This window comes from Rhipicephalus microplus, chromosome 8 (genome assembly GCF_043290135.1).
Source record: "Rhipicephalus microplus isolate Deutch F79 chromosome 8, USDA_Rmic, whole genome shotgun sequence".
NCBI classification, from domain to species: Eukaryota; Metazoa; Arthropoda; class Arachnida; order Ixodida; family Ixodidae; genus Rhipicephalus; species Rhipicephalus microplus.
In genome coordinates, this window is record NC_134707.1 from 21,516,088 (window position 1) to 21,529,344 (window position 13,257).

At 46.9% G+C, this 13,257-nt stretch overlaps 1 protein-coding gene across 2 annotated transcripts in view; it reads right to left on the reverse strand.

The window, feature by feature from the left end:
- LOC119164253 (lipase lipl-1-like) overlaps positions 1-13,257 on the reverse strand; it is a 35,435-nt gene that overhangs the window by 17,254 nt on the left and 4,924 nt on the right. Inside the window, exon 1 of one of the 2 annotated variants that reach the window (XM_075871277.1) lies at positions 4,606-4,733. The exons of the other annotated variant lie outside the window; for it this stretch is intronic. The gene's annotated coding sequence lies outside the window, so the exon portion shown is untranslated. Of the gene's footprint in view, positions 1-4,605; positions 4,734-13,257 lie in introns of those variants that run through there. 2 annotated transcript variants of the gene reach the window in all.

The following is a 13,257-nucleotide window of genomic DNA, read 5'->3' on the forward strand; positions in this document are numbered from 1 at the left end:
AGATCTTCAGCCCATTTCTAGTTCAGCTGTCTAAGGCGCAGTAATTTTTCAAACCGATGTAGCAAATGCTCATATGGCGTCAGAAGTTTAGAGACCACCAGGTCTGCGAAAACTTCGAATTTCCCGCAATTTGTGGCTGCATTTGATAAAACGGCGTGGCGTGTGTTGTTCGAACATTTGAGAATCGGAATAGAAGTGAAGTTGAAGACTGCCTGCCGAAGCATTGGTTATATTCAGCTTTTTCTTGGGGCTTCTGGCCTCTTAACTTTGGATTGCGCATTCCGTAAAATATTTTACGACGTTAACTAAACCAAATGTGGAAAAAAAAAGTATATGCAGCTCTTCATCATTAACCAAAATATGAGCGTACATCAGCCCAGCCTTATAAACAGTTTGGTCCACTGCCTAAAAAAAAACATGCCGTTTTATTTCTGCCATCGATCACCGCTGAGATATTGGACAGAAACGTAGACACGTTTTGTATGTCAAACAGTTTGTCTGATTTATTATATCAGGGGCTAGCTATACTGACGGGGGGAACAAAAGCATTATTGCTATTTTTGTGTCATTATTAGTTTGTTGTTCCCTTTAACAATGTAGCGAACGGTAGTCAGTATGAGAAAATGTGGCAACATGCTGTTAATCAGCATGTTTACTTCTTTCTAGATGATATTTATTAGCCCAAAGGTAGCAACCTGGAACCATTCAAAGGCGGCGTAAAAACGAATCTCGCTTGAGGTGACGTCACACTTGCTGGCCGAGAATCGTGAGCAAAATAAAAAAAATAACTCAAGTGAAACCAAGTTTCCCAAGCTTCCATTAATTAGGTCTGGGTTTTCCCACTCACTTTGTGCAACTTATATGCGAAAATAATGACGCACCAAATGGAGGACTGTGACCAACAATATGGCGCCTTTTTTTTGTTGTGCATATGACAATAATTAGAGTCATTGCGCCTGTCGACGCTTGCTAAGCGTAGCCTTTGGCATCGACCCATCGCCTCGAGAAATAATGCCCCCAGTCACAGATATCCACATCTGCAAGCGTTCCTTCATTAACCAACTTTGGGTCACCGATAATAACATGACTGTTTCCGTCACTTTGGATGAAGGATAAGCATTGCGTAATAGACGTATCTTTAGTAGTAAATGCGCGCCGTGGTAACCTCGCACGTGGTCTGTTTTATGCATCGCTAAAAGTCCCGCTTTCCACTAAGTGCGGCGCGAATACAAGCCGCAATTATTATACTGCTACGCATTCACATTTGAGGCTCAAGTAATCATTTACAAAGTCGTAAAGTGAATGAATGCTTTAGGCCAAGCTTGCTTAGTGCAGCCGCTCAGGTTGTCATCATATATATCCAAGTAGCGCGCTTCATATGGCTAATTTCAACACATGCCGAACTTGCGAACTCGTGTGGAAACATGGGTACGCAAAATTATGGCACGTGATCACGTGTTTAGCACATGCCGATGCAAACTGCTAAAAGCAAAAGAAACGCTGAATACTTATATATGCGTTAATAATGCTTTAAACCTGTAAAATTAGCCATCGTGAAACACAGCTGTGGAATTATATGACAAGTCGAAACACGAGTGCGTGACTCCACAGGTATCAATAATGTGCATTTTGTCTTGATGTATAGTACTTCGTAGGGCTGTAACTATATGCTTTATAACGATATTTCACAGGACGTAAATAAATATTAAACACTTTCTAAATGTCTATTTTGATCAGTACAACACGTGTCTTAAATAGTCTGAGTACTTCAACGATTATTGAAGGCAACGCCGCGGAGTGACTGGCTGGGAAACCCTGCATTGTATGGGTGGTGTGCATTGCACATTTCCTTCTCTCCTGCTTTCCGATTCCCCTCTCCCGCGTGTAGGGTAGAAAACTGGACTTAGTCTAGTTAACCTCCTTAACTTTCTTATATTCCTTGTCTCTCTCTTTCTCTCTTTCTCTCTTTCTAACAAGCTGAAGGTTCTCCCGTGGCGTTTCTTCGAGAGCCACAAATGCCTCGCGGATTCAAACCTGCGTCATGATGCGAGCGCAACGTGACCATCAGAGATCGGGCAAACGGAAATCAACTGCAGTCGCGCGAAGTGTGCTGCCATCCCTCGGCAGCACTGCGCACTTTTATGCACGTATGTTAGGCAACGTTTCTCATCGTCCGATGATTCATGCTGTCTGTGTGCCTGAAAGATTAGTTATAAAGGAAAGACACGCATGGGTACTTTGTCCTTCTTTTCAAATACTCTGTAACTATTGGAGCGCTATGCGCTGTGCAGACGTTTCTCTACACGTAAGTTACGAGGCAGTGTCAATCCATAGCTTCATGTTACCATGACAGCGAACATGCTGTCAACGATCGACACACATTCAAGCTTGTTCTACTTTAGCAACGTCTCCAATCAATCGCTGCACTTGTTTATGCAGAAAAAACCTCGTTAATGAAAAATCCTCAGAGGTCTCTCTTGCTGAGCCTAAATAAATGTTATCCGGTAGCACCACGACGTCCATCTTTCTATGGTTAACCTTCAACGCGTGCATGTCCTTTCATTACCTCCCTTGGTAAAGTGTCCTGGACTTAGGGTGCCCTGTGGACACTTTACCTCCCTTGGTAAAGTGTCCTGGACTTAGGGTGCCCCTGTTTACCTACCTTGTAAATAAATTCGTTTATTCTCCATGTTTCCATGGAGAAAATGTTTACCATTTTCGCGACAGCCTTTTCTCATCATCCTTATATCGTTGTTCTGCTTATTGGACTACGAACTTCTCAGTACTTCTCTCTTTAGAAAAATGTCCCTCCTTACGCTTTCATCTACTATTCGAGTAATTTACGACCTTTAATTAATGTCTTGTGCTAATACAAGTATTTATAACTCAAAGTCAATATCGAGACTCTATACGTTGAAGCCAGCTAGAAAACTAAAGATTCATCTCCTTTCTTAACATCATTCATCGTGAAGCCTTGGACCCACACTGCACATACTCTGGCAATGTTAGCAATCTGCACGACCTGCTCTGACGATGGCCCTCTTCAGGTTGTCCCAATCAAACCACCCAATAATAGTGGCGCTGCGACCTACAGCCCCCGGGCACGATTTCGGGCTGTCCAGAGTGCCCACGATGCGGTGGTTAAACTTGGCGTACCGGTCCCGATGTAGGAGACGTTCGGCATGTCTTCGGCTGGCCTGGCTATCACTCAACACTCTTCTTGTGCATACAGTTCACCGTGTTCATATTCTCTTCTAAAATTATCACAATGTTTCAGTTCAAAGAGCAACGACAGCGGTCAAACACAATCAGGAATGGCACGACCATATGTGCCGCCCTATGGGCATCGTTCCTCCACGAGGAGTTTTGAAATACCTGTTGACGTTAGTGGGCGGGAAAACCGTGCCTTTGGGTTCCTCTTGTTTTGGATATCACGCAGCGGCTGCTTTCGTTTTCGTTGTGCGTGCCTATCATGCTCGGCGTCACGCCTGATAGGCTAGGTAACACTTTGCGCTAATAGTCTTGCGTGATGGTTTTGAGGGCAATTGGGCTGTTCGCTTCCTTCATCGGTCAGCCGTAGCAGCTGCAATAAAACGCCTGGATTTTCCTCCAAGGCACGTGCTTCCAACTACGGGCACGCAGACGTATTATGACGAGGAAACCGTGAAAGTGCGCGAATGTGCGCAGTTGCAGTATTCTTGTTTAGTGATGTAGGCATTTTTCTACTCCAAAAGAAGTAGGGCAAGAGGCATGGGCCCGAAATGAAACGATATAAGACCACACGAGCACCACCTCGTTCCTACAAACACTTCCACATTTCAGTTCTTGTAATAACATTCACAAGCAGCAGGTATGATACTAAAAACATGGTTTCCCTCCAACCACAGGTCTTGGGAAATATTACCCGTAGAAGCTCAGTGGCGCAGGTCTTCGCCACTGAGCTTCTACAAAATGACCTCAAAGCGTCATATGCTTTTTAATAGTGAAGCCGTTCTTAGTGAACTTGGTGCCTATAGAGAATCGTTATCTATCTATCTATCTATCTATCTATCTATCTATCTATCTATCTATCTATCTATCTATCTATCTATCTATCTATCTATCTATCTATTTATCTATCTATCTATCTATCCGCCTACGAATTTGTGTTCTCCAGAGAGTATCGTCAATGCAACCTATACCAAAATGGGTATGGCATGACATGATTGTTAGACGAAAATGAATAACCGAGCATATCATGAAAATCATTATGAGCTTGTCATCAACTGTATGGTTTACGCGCCATGGCCTTGGTACTCCTGTGGCTGCTTTCTTGACTTATTCGAAAATTGATATGATTATAGACGTTTCTTTATGACTGTTACATTGCAGTGGGTGTTATAGCAACGTGCAGGTTCTTAGTTAATGGGTGTCCGAGCCGTCGCCCCAGACTCCCACGAAAAGACGAGGCCGTTTGTACGCCACACTTTATACACACGAAAAACGAACACACATAACATGGACAGGCTATTTAAAGAATCCTTCACTGTCTCTGTGAACTATCAAAGTCCTAAACTAACCGTCCCTCCTTTTTAGCATGGACACAAGACATGAGGTCGGTCTCACCGAGGTTCGTTGCTACGTCTTGAGCTGGCTCGCGTTGTCCGCACGGTCAACCAGGCGACTAGTTGATGGGTAGGCTCCGCCCCCGCAGCCACGTCGCGGCTGGACACATCTGCTGGAGCTCGTGCCCGTAGCCCGACAGCTCCGCGTTGCTCGCACGGTAGACGAGGCGGCAACTTGAAGGGTATACGCACCACCACCGACCACGTACAGGCCGGACACCTCCGCTGGAACTCGTGCCCGTAGCCCGACAGCTCCGCGTTGCTCGCACGGTAGACCAGGTGGACCAGTTGGCGCGGTAGACCAGGCACTACCACCGGCCGCGTCCCGGCCGGACACCTCTGCTGGAACTCGTGCCCGTAGCCCGACAGCTCCGCGTGTCCTCAAGCACAGGATGCCTTGAAGCCGCAGCACGTCAGCGACGCACGGCCGTGGCAGGTAGAACGTGGCAGGTAGGCCGGGCTCGACTGTTACTAGGCTCGGGTCCGGAACCCAACGGCCGAGTCGAGAGCCCCGTCTTCCTCGTTCCTTCTCGTACCTTCGCCGCCACGCTACTCAGCGCTCGTGCTACCTTCCTCGTTGTCTGCTTCAAGCGCGCACTTTGTATGGCGCGCACTTTGAATGGCGCGCACTTTGAAGCTTCGCGCACGACACATATCACAAAAGCCCCCCCTTAAATGAGTTTTTCTTTTCTTTTTAAAAAAAAAAAACTGCTGACACGTGCGCGGTCTGTAAACCCCTTCACTGTATATGTCCTCTGTATAGTTCACATGTCGAGGTCCAATATTTACTAAATACACAAGAACACCGTTAAATACACTGACATACTTTGAGTGTCCAACACCCAATATCACAGTGCATGAAGTCCGAACTCTTGGCTCACAATCTCTGCGAACATCATATCCGTCCGTGGTATGGGTTCCGCATCTGATATCAACACCTCGTTGATGCGACGAAAGTCTATGCATGTCCGATAAGTTTGATCTGGCTTCTTAATTAGCACCAAGGGGGAATTGTATGGCGAATTGGATCGCTCAATCACCCCGAGCTTGAGCATATCTCGAACTTCCTTTTCAACCACTTCTTTCATCGCCAGTGGTAGTGGGTACTGCGGAGTGCAAATCGGATCCGGTGTTGTCAGTCGAAGCGGGCATTCCAGCAAATTGGTCTTTCCTGGCATTTCGGAAAACACATCTTGGTATTTGGTCAGAATCCGCTGGAGCTCAGCAGCTTCCTCTTCAGCCAGCCCTTCACCTATATTAATTGTCTCCACCCCAGTCCCTTGGTCAATAGTGTAAACTGGTATAGGTGAATCTGCCTCCTCTTCTTCCATCACTACGAATGACGCTGTTTGTGTAAACCTCTCCGGTTCGCGATCCTCGTAACGCTTTAACATGTTGATGTGGAACAACTTGGTGTCACGTCCCAAGTCCAACCAGTAGTCATGACTGCCCTTTTTCCCTGTGACCTTAAAAGGTCCTTTCCATTGCATGAGTAATTTATTTTCCGTAGTAGGGAGTAGAATAAGGGCCCGGTCGCCTACTTCAAGCTGACGTTTCGTGCTTCGCTGATCATAGTATTGCTTCTGTGATTTTCTTGCTCGTGTCAAGTTCTCATGAGCCAACTGCAGTGTTTTTTCAAGACGATCTCGCAGATCCAATACATATCCGTAAGTTGTCTTCGCCTCGTCGCCGATGTGTTCTCCAATCCATAATTCTTTTAACAAACTAAGTGGTCCTCTGACGTCACGCCCGTAAATAAGTTCGAAGGGAGAAAATCCCGTGCTGGTCTGAGGCACTTCACGATAGGCAAAAAGGAGTGGGGCAAGCAACCGATCCCAGGATCTTGGTTCCTCCTGGCAGAGCTTCCGCAACATCTGTTTTAACGTACCGTTAAATCGTTCCACCAACCCGTTACACATAGGATGGTAAGGTGTAGAACTGAGGTGCTTAATGGCCAGTAACTCGTTGACTTCTTTCATCAGTTCGGAAGTAAAACAAGATGCTTGATCACATAGAATTTCACGCGGGAATCCTACGCGTGAGAACATCTCCACCAGGCCCTCTGTTACTGTCGCCGAATCGATTGCTGGCAGGGCCACCGCGTCCGGGTAGCGCGTGGCGAAGTCCACCATGGTCAATATGTAGCGGTTTCCGTTTCTCGACACAGGTTTTAAAGGACCGATAATATCGATTGCCACTCGCTCGAAAGGGGTGTCGATCAACGGCATTACGCCCAGAGGCGCCTTGCCCACTTTACCTTTTGGATATGCTCTTTGGCAAATGTCACAGGATCGCACGTATCTCTTTACTTCTTCCTGAACTCCTGGCCAATAGAATGATCCTAGTACTCGGTCAATTGTCCTCTTGATGCCTTGATGGCCCGCCATCAGACTTTCATGAGCTAGCTGCAGTACTTGGCTCCGCAGTTTGCGAGGAACAACTACCTGCTGTACTATCTTGCCGGAGGATAACCGATAATGGCGATATAAAACTCCCTTTTGCATAACAAACGAATATTCTGTCGATCCTCTCCCAAAAAACACCTGCCCAACTTTGTTCCTACAGAGATCTAGGCTCTTGTCCTCCGCCTGCTCAATCTTGAAGATTCGTTGGTTGATATTCAAAGCGGTTGCTTTCACCGAATCCAACGAAGTACTTGATTTCTTGACTACGCTGATCATTGGTCTCTCGTAGCGATCTGCTTTCATCACCCCTAATCTCTCCTTGACGCTTTTAGACTTCGTCTTCCTTTCTGACAGTCCCTCGCTCCACCTGCTATCTGGATCATTGGGATCACGGGATCCTGGCACGTTTCCCACGATGACGTCATACAATGGGGAAGTCATGCATTTAACGATCACCGTGCCAGAAAAATAGGGCGAAAATATCTCCACTTTTGCTTCGGGAACTTTTATTCTGCTCCCATCGGCTAAAAATACTGTCGTCATAGCTCCTGTCAGCACTTCGTCGGGCACGAGGGAACGTCGCACAACCGTCGTGTTACTTCCTGTATCCCGAAGAACAGAGACAGGCTTATCAAATAGGAGACCCTGGAGAACTGGCATCTGATATTTCGTTGCCATTTGTTGCGTGTTTACTGCCCCCGACACATTATTCTCGGGCCCGCCGCCGGATGCGTTATCATTGTCTTTAGAGTTCTCTTCGGACAATATACATGAAGCCTTTTTATACGTGGCGGGTTTCTTGGTGCAAACTTGGGTATCGTGTCCTGCCCTACGACAATGCCCACAGTAAGGTTGCTTCGTCCGAGCGCGACAATCTGAGGCTTTATGGCCGATTTTGTTGCAAACAAAACATTGCACTGAAGTTTTTGAGGTCGTGCTCCCACTTTTCACAGCCATGCCGTTTTCAGCCTTTTCTCGGAAAACAAGCAGGTTAGACTGTCGCTGTGCCTCTAAAAACTGATCTGCCGCTTCAGCCATTTCTTCAAGTTTACGGCAATTCTTTTCACGCAAAAAGAGCGCCACTCGATCATGACACTTACTGATGAACTGTTCAGCTACAATCAGGTCACGAACTGACGCGTATTCTTTGTCTACTTTCGACATTTCCACCCATCGGTCGAAAAAACTCATTAATCGTGCAGCGTACTGCCGGCCGGTTTCTCCCTCTTGAGGCTTACTGTGCCGGAACTTCTCACGGTACCCTTCCGCTGTGAAGCGAAATCGCTGAAATAGAGCCAGTTTCACTTTCTCGTAATCAAGTGCATCTTCAGGGGATAGGCGACCAAACACTTTTAGCGCTTCTCCGCTTAGGCACAAACTCAGAGCCGTGGCCCACTTGTCTCTAGGCCACTCTTGCCCTGTCGCCACATTCTCGAACCTTTTTAAGTACGCATCTAGGTCATCCCGGTTTTCATCAAATCCTGGTATAAAATTATGAGGATTGACGTTGGAAGACACCCTTGATGATCGACCTATGTCTGCCCCGACAGGCTCTCTGGCGGTTTCAGTCTGAGTCAGTTGAAGGCGCAATTGGATCGTCCTTTGGGCCTGCTCCTCGACTTGTAATTGCAACTGCATTTGTTCCTTCTTCGCCTCTCTTTCTGCCGCCCTTTCCTCACGAGCTCGAGCTTCTCGCTCATCAATCCAAGTTTTCAATTCCGCACCTTCCAAACCCATGCGCATGGCTAACGCCATTAAATCTGTCGAGCTCATCTTTTCCTCACTAATCGTCAGCCTGACTCAAGCGATACAAATGGCCTCGTCCTGTCGCGGACGCCAGTGTTACATTGCAGTGGGTGTTATAGCAACGTGCAGGTTCTTAGTTAATGGGTGTCCGAGCCGTCGCCCCAGACTCCCACGAAAAGACGAGGCCGTTTGTACGCCACACTTTATACACACGAAAAACGAACACACATAACATGGACAGGCTATTTAAAGAATCCTTCACTGTCTCTGTGAACTATCAAAGTCCTAAACTAACCGTCCCTCCTTTTTAGCATGGACACAAGACATGAGGTCGGTCTCACCGAGGTTCGTTGCTACGTCTTGAGCTGGCTCGCGTTGTCCGCACGGTCAACCAGGCGACTAGTTGATGGGTAGGCTCCGCCCCCGCAGCCACGTCGCGGCTGGACACATCTGCTGGAGCTCGTGCCCGTAGCCCGACAGCTCCGCGTTGCTCGCACGGTAGACGAGGCGGCAACTTGAAGGGTATACGCACCACCACCGACCACGTACAGGCCGGACACCTCCGCTGGAACTCGTGCCCGTAGCCCGACAGCTCCGCGTTGCTCGCACGGTAGACCAGGTGGACCAGTTGGCGCGGTAGACCAGGCACTACCACCGGCCGCGTCCCGGCCGGACACCTCTGCTGGAACTCGTGCCCGTAGCCCGACAGCTCCGCGTGTCCTCAAGCACAGGATGCCTTGAAGCCGCAGCACGTCAGCGACGCACGGCCGTGGCAGGTAGAACGTGGCAGGTAGGCCGGGCTCGACTGTTACTAGGCTCGGGTCCGGAACCCAACGGCCGAGTCGAGAGCCCCGTCTTCCTCGTTCCTTCTCGTACCTTCGCCGCCACGCTACTCAGCGCTCGTGCTACCTTCCTCGTTGTCTGCTTCAAGCGCGCACTTTGTATGGCGCGCACTTTGAATGGCGCGCACTTTGAAGCTTCGCGCACGACACATATCACAATGACCAACATAATGACTTTTGCTAACGTGAAAATTGTGCGTGCGTGTCTTGTGCATCATGACTTACATACCACACTTATGGTGCGCTGACGGTCTTTTCGCAAGCTTGATACACACCGAATTCGGCATTTGGTGACGTGACTGTATGACGAACATGAGTGAGAAGTTGCGATATGGAAATCATAACATGTCACGTGCAACATGATTTTCGTGCCACACTCCTGGCACGCTCACGGCTGTTTCGCTATCTTGACATACACCAAATTAGGTATTGCGTGACGTGACTGTTTTAAGAACGTAAGTGACATGTGGTGACATTGAAATGATTACATGCTTGTCATGTACATCGCCGTTTACATACCACGCTCATGGTGCGCTTGCACCCAGTTGCTGGCTATATATACACCAAAATGGGTATTGTGTTACGAGAGTGCATTAAGAACATAAAACACAGAAGGTGGTAACCAGTAAGTCATGATATTTATGTAATGTACAGCGTGATTTACATGGCATGCTAAGGGTGCGTTCGCGGCCGTTTCGCTAGCTTTATATACACAAAAAAATGGTATTGCGTGTCGTGACTGCATGATGAACATAAATAACAGGTCCTAACTTGTATATGAATACATGCATGTTATGTACAGTATGATGTGCTCCTTGATGGCTGCGTCACATGACATCGATTCCCAGAATGTGTGAGATCTGGCATAATGTTTTTTGGGCTTTCTCCTGAGTGTCTTTCTACTGGTATTCGCTCCTGTGAATTTGCGTTCGCGTGTTCGTTCTTGAGTGCATGTCTGTGTCTGAAGTATCTTGATCACACACACTTCCTGGTTCTAAGAGAAACTTCACAAGAGGGCTTTGAGGGAGCCGGCTCCTGGAGAACTTGTTTCCCACACCAGCCAACCGATGTGGCATCCAAACGATTGCGTAGACAGCAATTACTGTCACTCATTTATAAAGAATCTTACCACCCGCCTCTGTCCAGGAAATTACCCCGGCTTGTGACGGTGATTATATTCATCCCCGATCTCAACACCATGACATGTGTCAGATAAAAAATAGCAGGTGTCTCTCGAGACAGACCCTGGCGTTTCGGTGCGATGCCTTACACACAGTGGAAATTAGCGCTGAACACGCATAGGAAGGACATGTTGCCAAGAGAAACCATCAAAGTAACGGAAATACCAGAGATCACCGCACAAACCTCAGAAGGAACGAAATCAAGCAGGGGTAAACGCACTAAGACAGCAGTGAGTTTGCATTAAGCGCTGCGCTGAAAATACATTTTTTTGATGCGTATTTGTCGTCCCGAAAGTATTAATTATTCGTTTGGTTTGTTTGACGTTACATTGAAAGGCTAATACGTGCCCAAACAGGGCAACAGTTATGACAGCCTCCGTGTCTACCTCATCATGCAAGAGAATGACGAAAGTTTACGCCACTTACTTTTTATGTTATGTTGGCCCTTGCTGGGCTTTCTGTCGTAAAAAGTAGTAGTTAATATTCGCTGAGTAACGTCGATGTCTGCAAAGACCATCTTTGACGTTCCTTTAATGAAAGCTCTTGATCTAATGGTACAGCATTAGTTGCACATTGCTCCAACTCATTCGTCAAGAAATAGACATGTTATTAACTTAGGCGCACCAAATAACCTTGTTGAGTACAGCTGAGTGCAATCTAATCAATGTGCTTCTCAAAAGCACGAACACAAATGTTGAATACATGATGTTACATTACACTCTAGAACGTTTCAGTTTTCATGCTTGTATCACCGGTAATTGCTCACTCCTTTGATGAGTCCACTGTTAAAGGGAACACCTGCGCTAGCGGTATGTTTAAATTTCACTATCTTACAGAATCATAGCAGCTTAAATATGCATAAGACTACTGGTGGTTAAAAGTTCCGACTGCCCCGCCGCGGTGGTCTAGTGGCTAAGGTACTCGGCTGCTGACCCGCAGGTCGCGGGTTCAAATCCCGGCTGCGGCGGCTGCATTTCCGATGGAGGCGGAAATGTCGAGGCCCGTGTGCTCAGATTTGGGTGCACGTTAAAGAACCCCAGGTGGTCGAAATTTCCGGAGCCCTCCACTACGGCGTCTCTCATAATCATATGGTGGTTTTGGGACGTTAAACCCCACAAATCAATCAATTAAAAGTTCCGACTCTTCTTGGCCGACTATTGACTTGCATGAGGAAAGATTGTTTTTTAATCTACTTGCTCTTAGACGGCCAGGAATATTGACAGTGTGCATTCGAGTGTTCCCTTTTACAGTGGACCATAATGTACTTGCGGTCGTAGTAAGGATGTAATGCATTAAATGCAATCAGGCAAAATTTTGTGAACGTTTCAAAAGAACACTGCGAACCTAATATGTAAGCTTTATAAGTGTAACGTCGACATAGTCCTGAACCCCCGTATTTAAAAAGCCCATTGACTTAGGGTTACTGCACTGTGCTGACACTTTCTTGTAATACAAGTGCAGGGTGTGTAGCAGATATTTCATAACAGAAAAACATGATTATTAGCTCCATGTTATCTGGAAGGCCATTCATAGCCTTCGCGGCCTTTATGCATATACTGTGTTCATAAAACATTATTTGAAGCTTACTTTGATTCACTGCGCATGTAAGATCTTTTTTTGTAGTGAAGCCTAATTTCTGTTTACTAATTTTATAGTCTTTTACATATCCCTAAACGGTTTAAAGATATCAAGATAAATCAGTACTAGACCAGGGTTGAGTAACACGAGGCACGGATACAAGTTCTGGGGACGGTTTTCAAGGATGGAGTTCTCTTGTCTATAGTGGCTGGTGACGCACTACTATATATATGCAGAGTTACGATAGTTTGGTTATACTTAACTTTCAGCAAGAGTGAATGCTACACACGTACTTGCACGTATAAAAAATCAAGCGAGCGCGTCGTAACTACTCGCACTAAAATGATATACATGTAGAGGGCGAGCCACACTCCACTCAGAAACCCTGATGCTCCACATAGTTTTGGAGTACACCGTAGTTTGTGGCATCGCCAGACGTTCGTGTGAAACCAAGTGCGTAAAATTATACATCGCCATTACTTTTAAAGAGGCACCAGTTTACTGAGAGCAGCACACGAAAAGCGACATGATTTGCCGGAGGCGCAGAAATTTGCCACAGCTAATATGGATGGTGATGCGTGTTGCGTCCCGTGATTCAAAACACGTTTCGGTATGCGTTCCTACACTGACGTCAATCGTAACTTGCTTTATTAGAAGGCTTGACCACTCTCGAGTGCATTCATATGCAAAGAAGTGTGCTCCGTGAAAAACCACAGTCTTGCGTAGCGGCGTCACTCCCATCGTAATGAAACACTTACGCATTCACCCTTCCCAGTGCTACCTACACCTGTTGCCGCAATCACCTTTTGCCGCAAACTGGTTTGTCTTGCTTCTTCTGCCAGAGCGTGAGTTTCTATGCCAGAACGTGAAATTGGCCTTGGCTCGACCTGACTTCTAACCA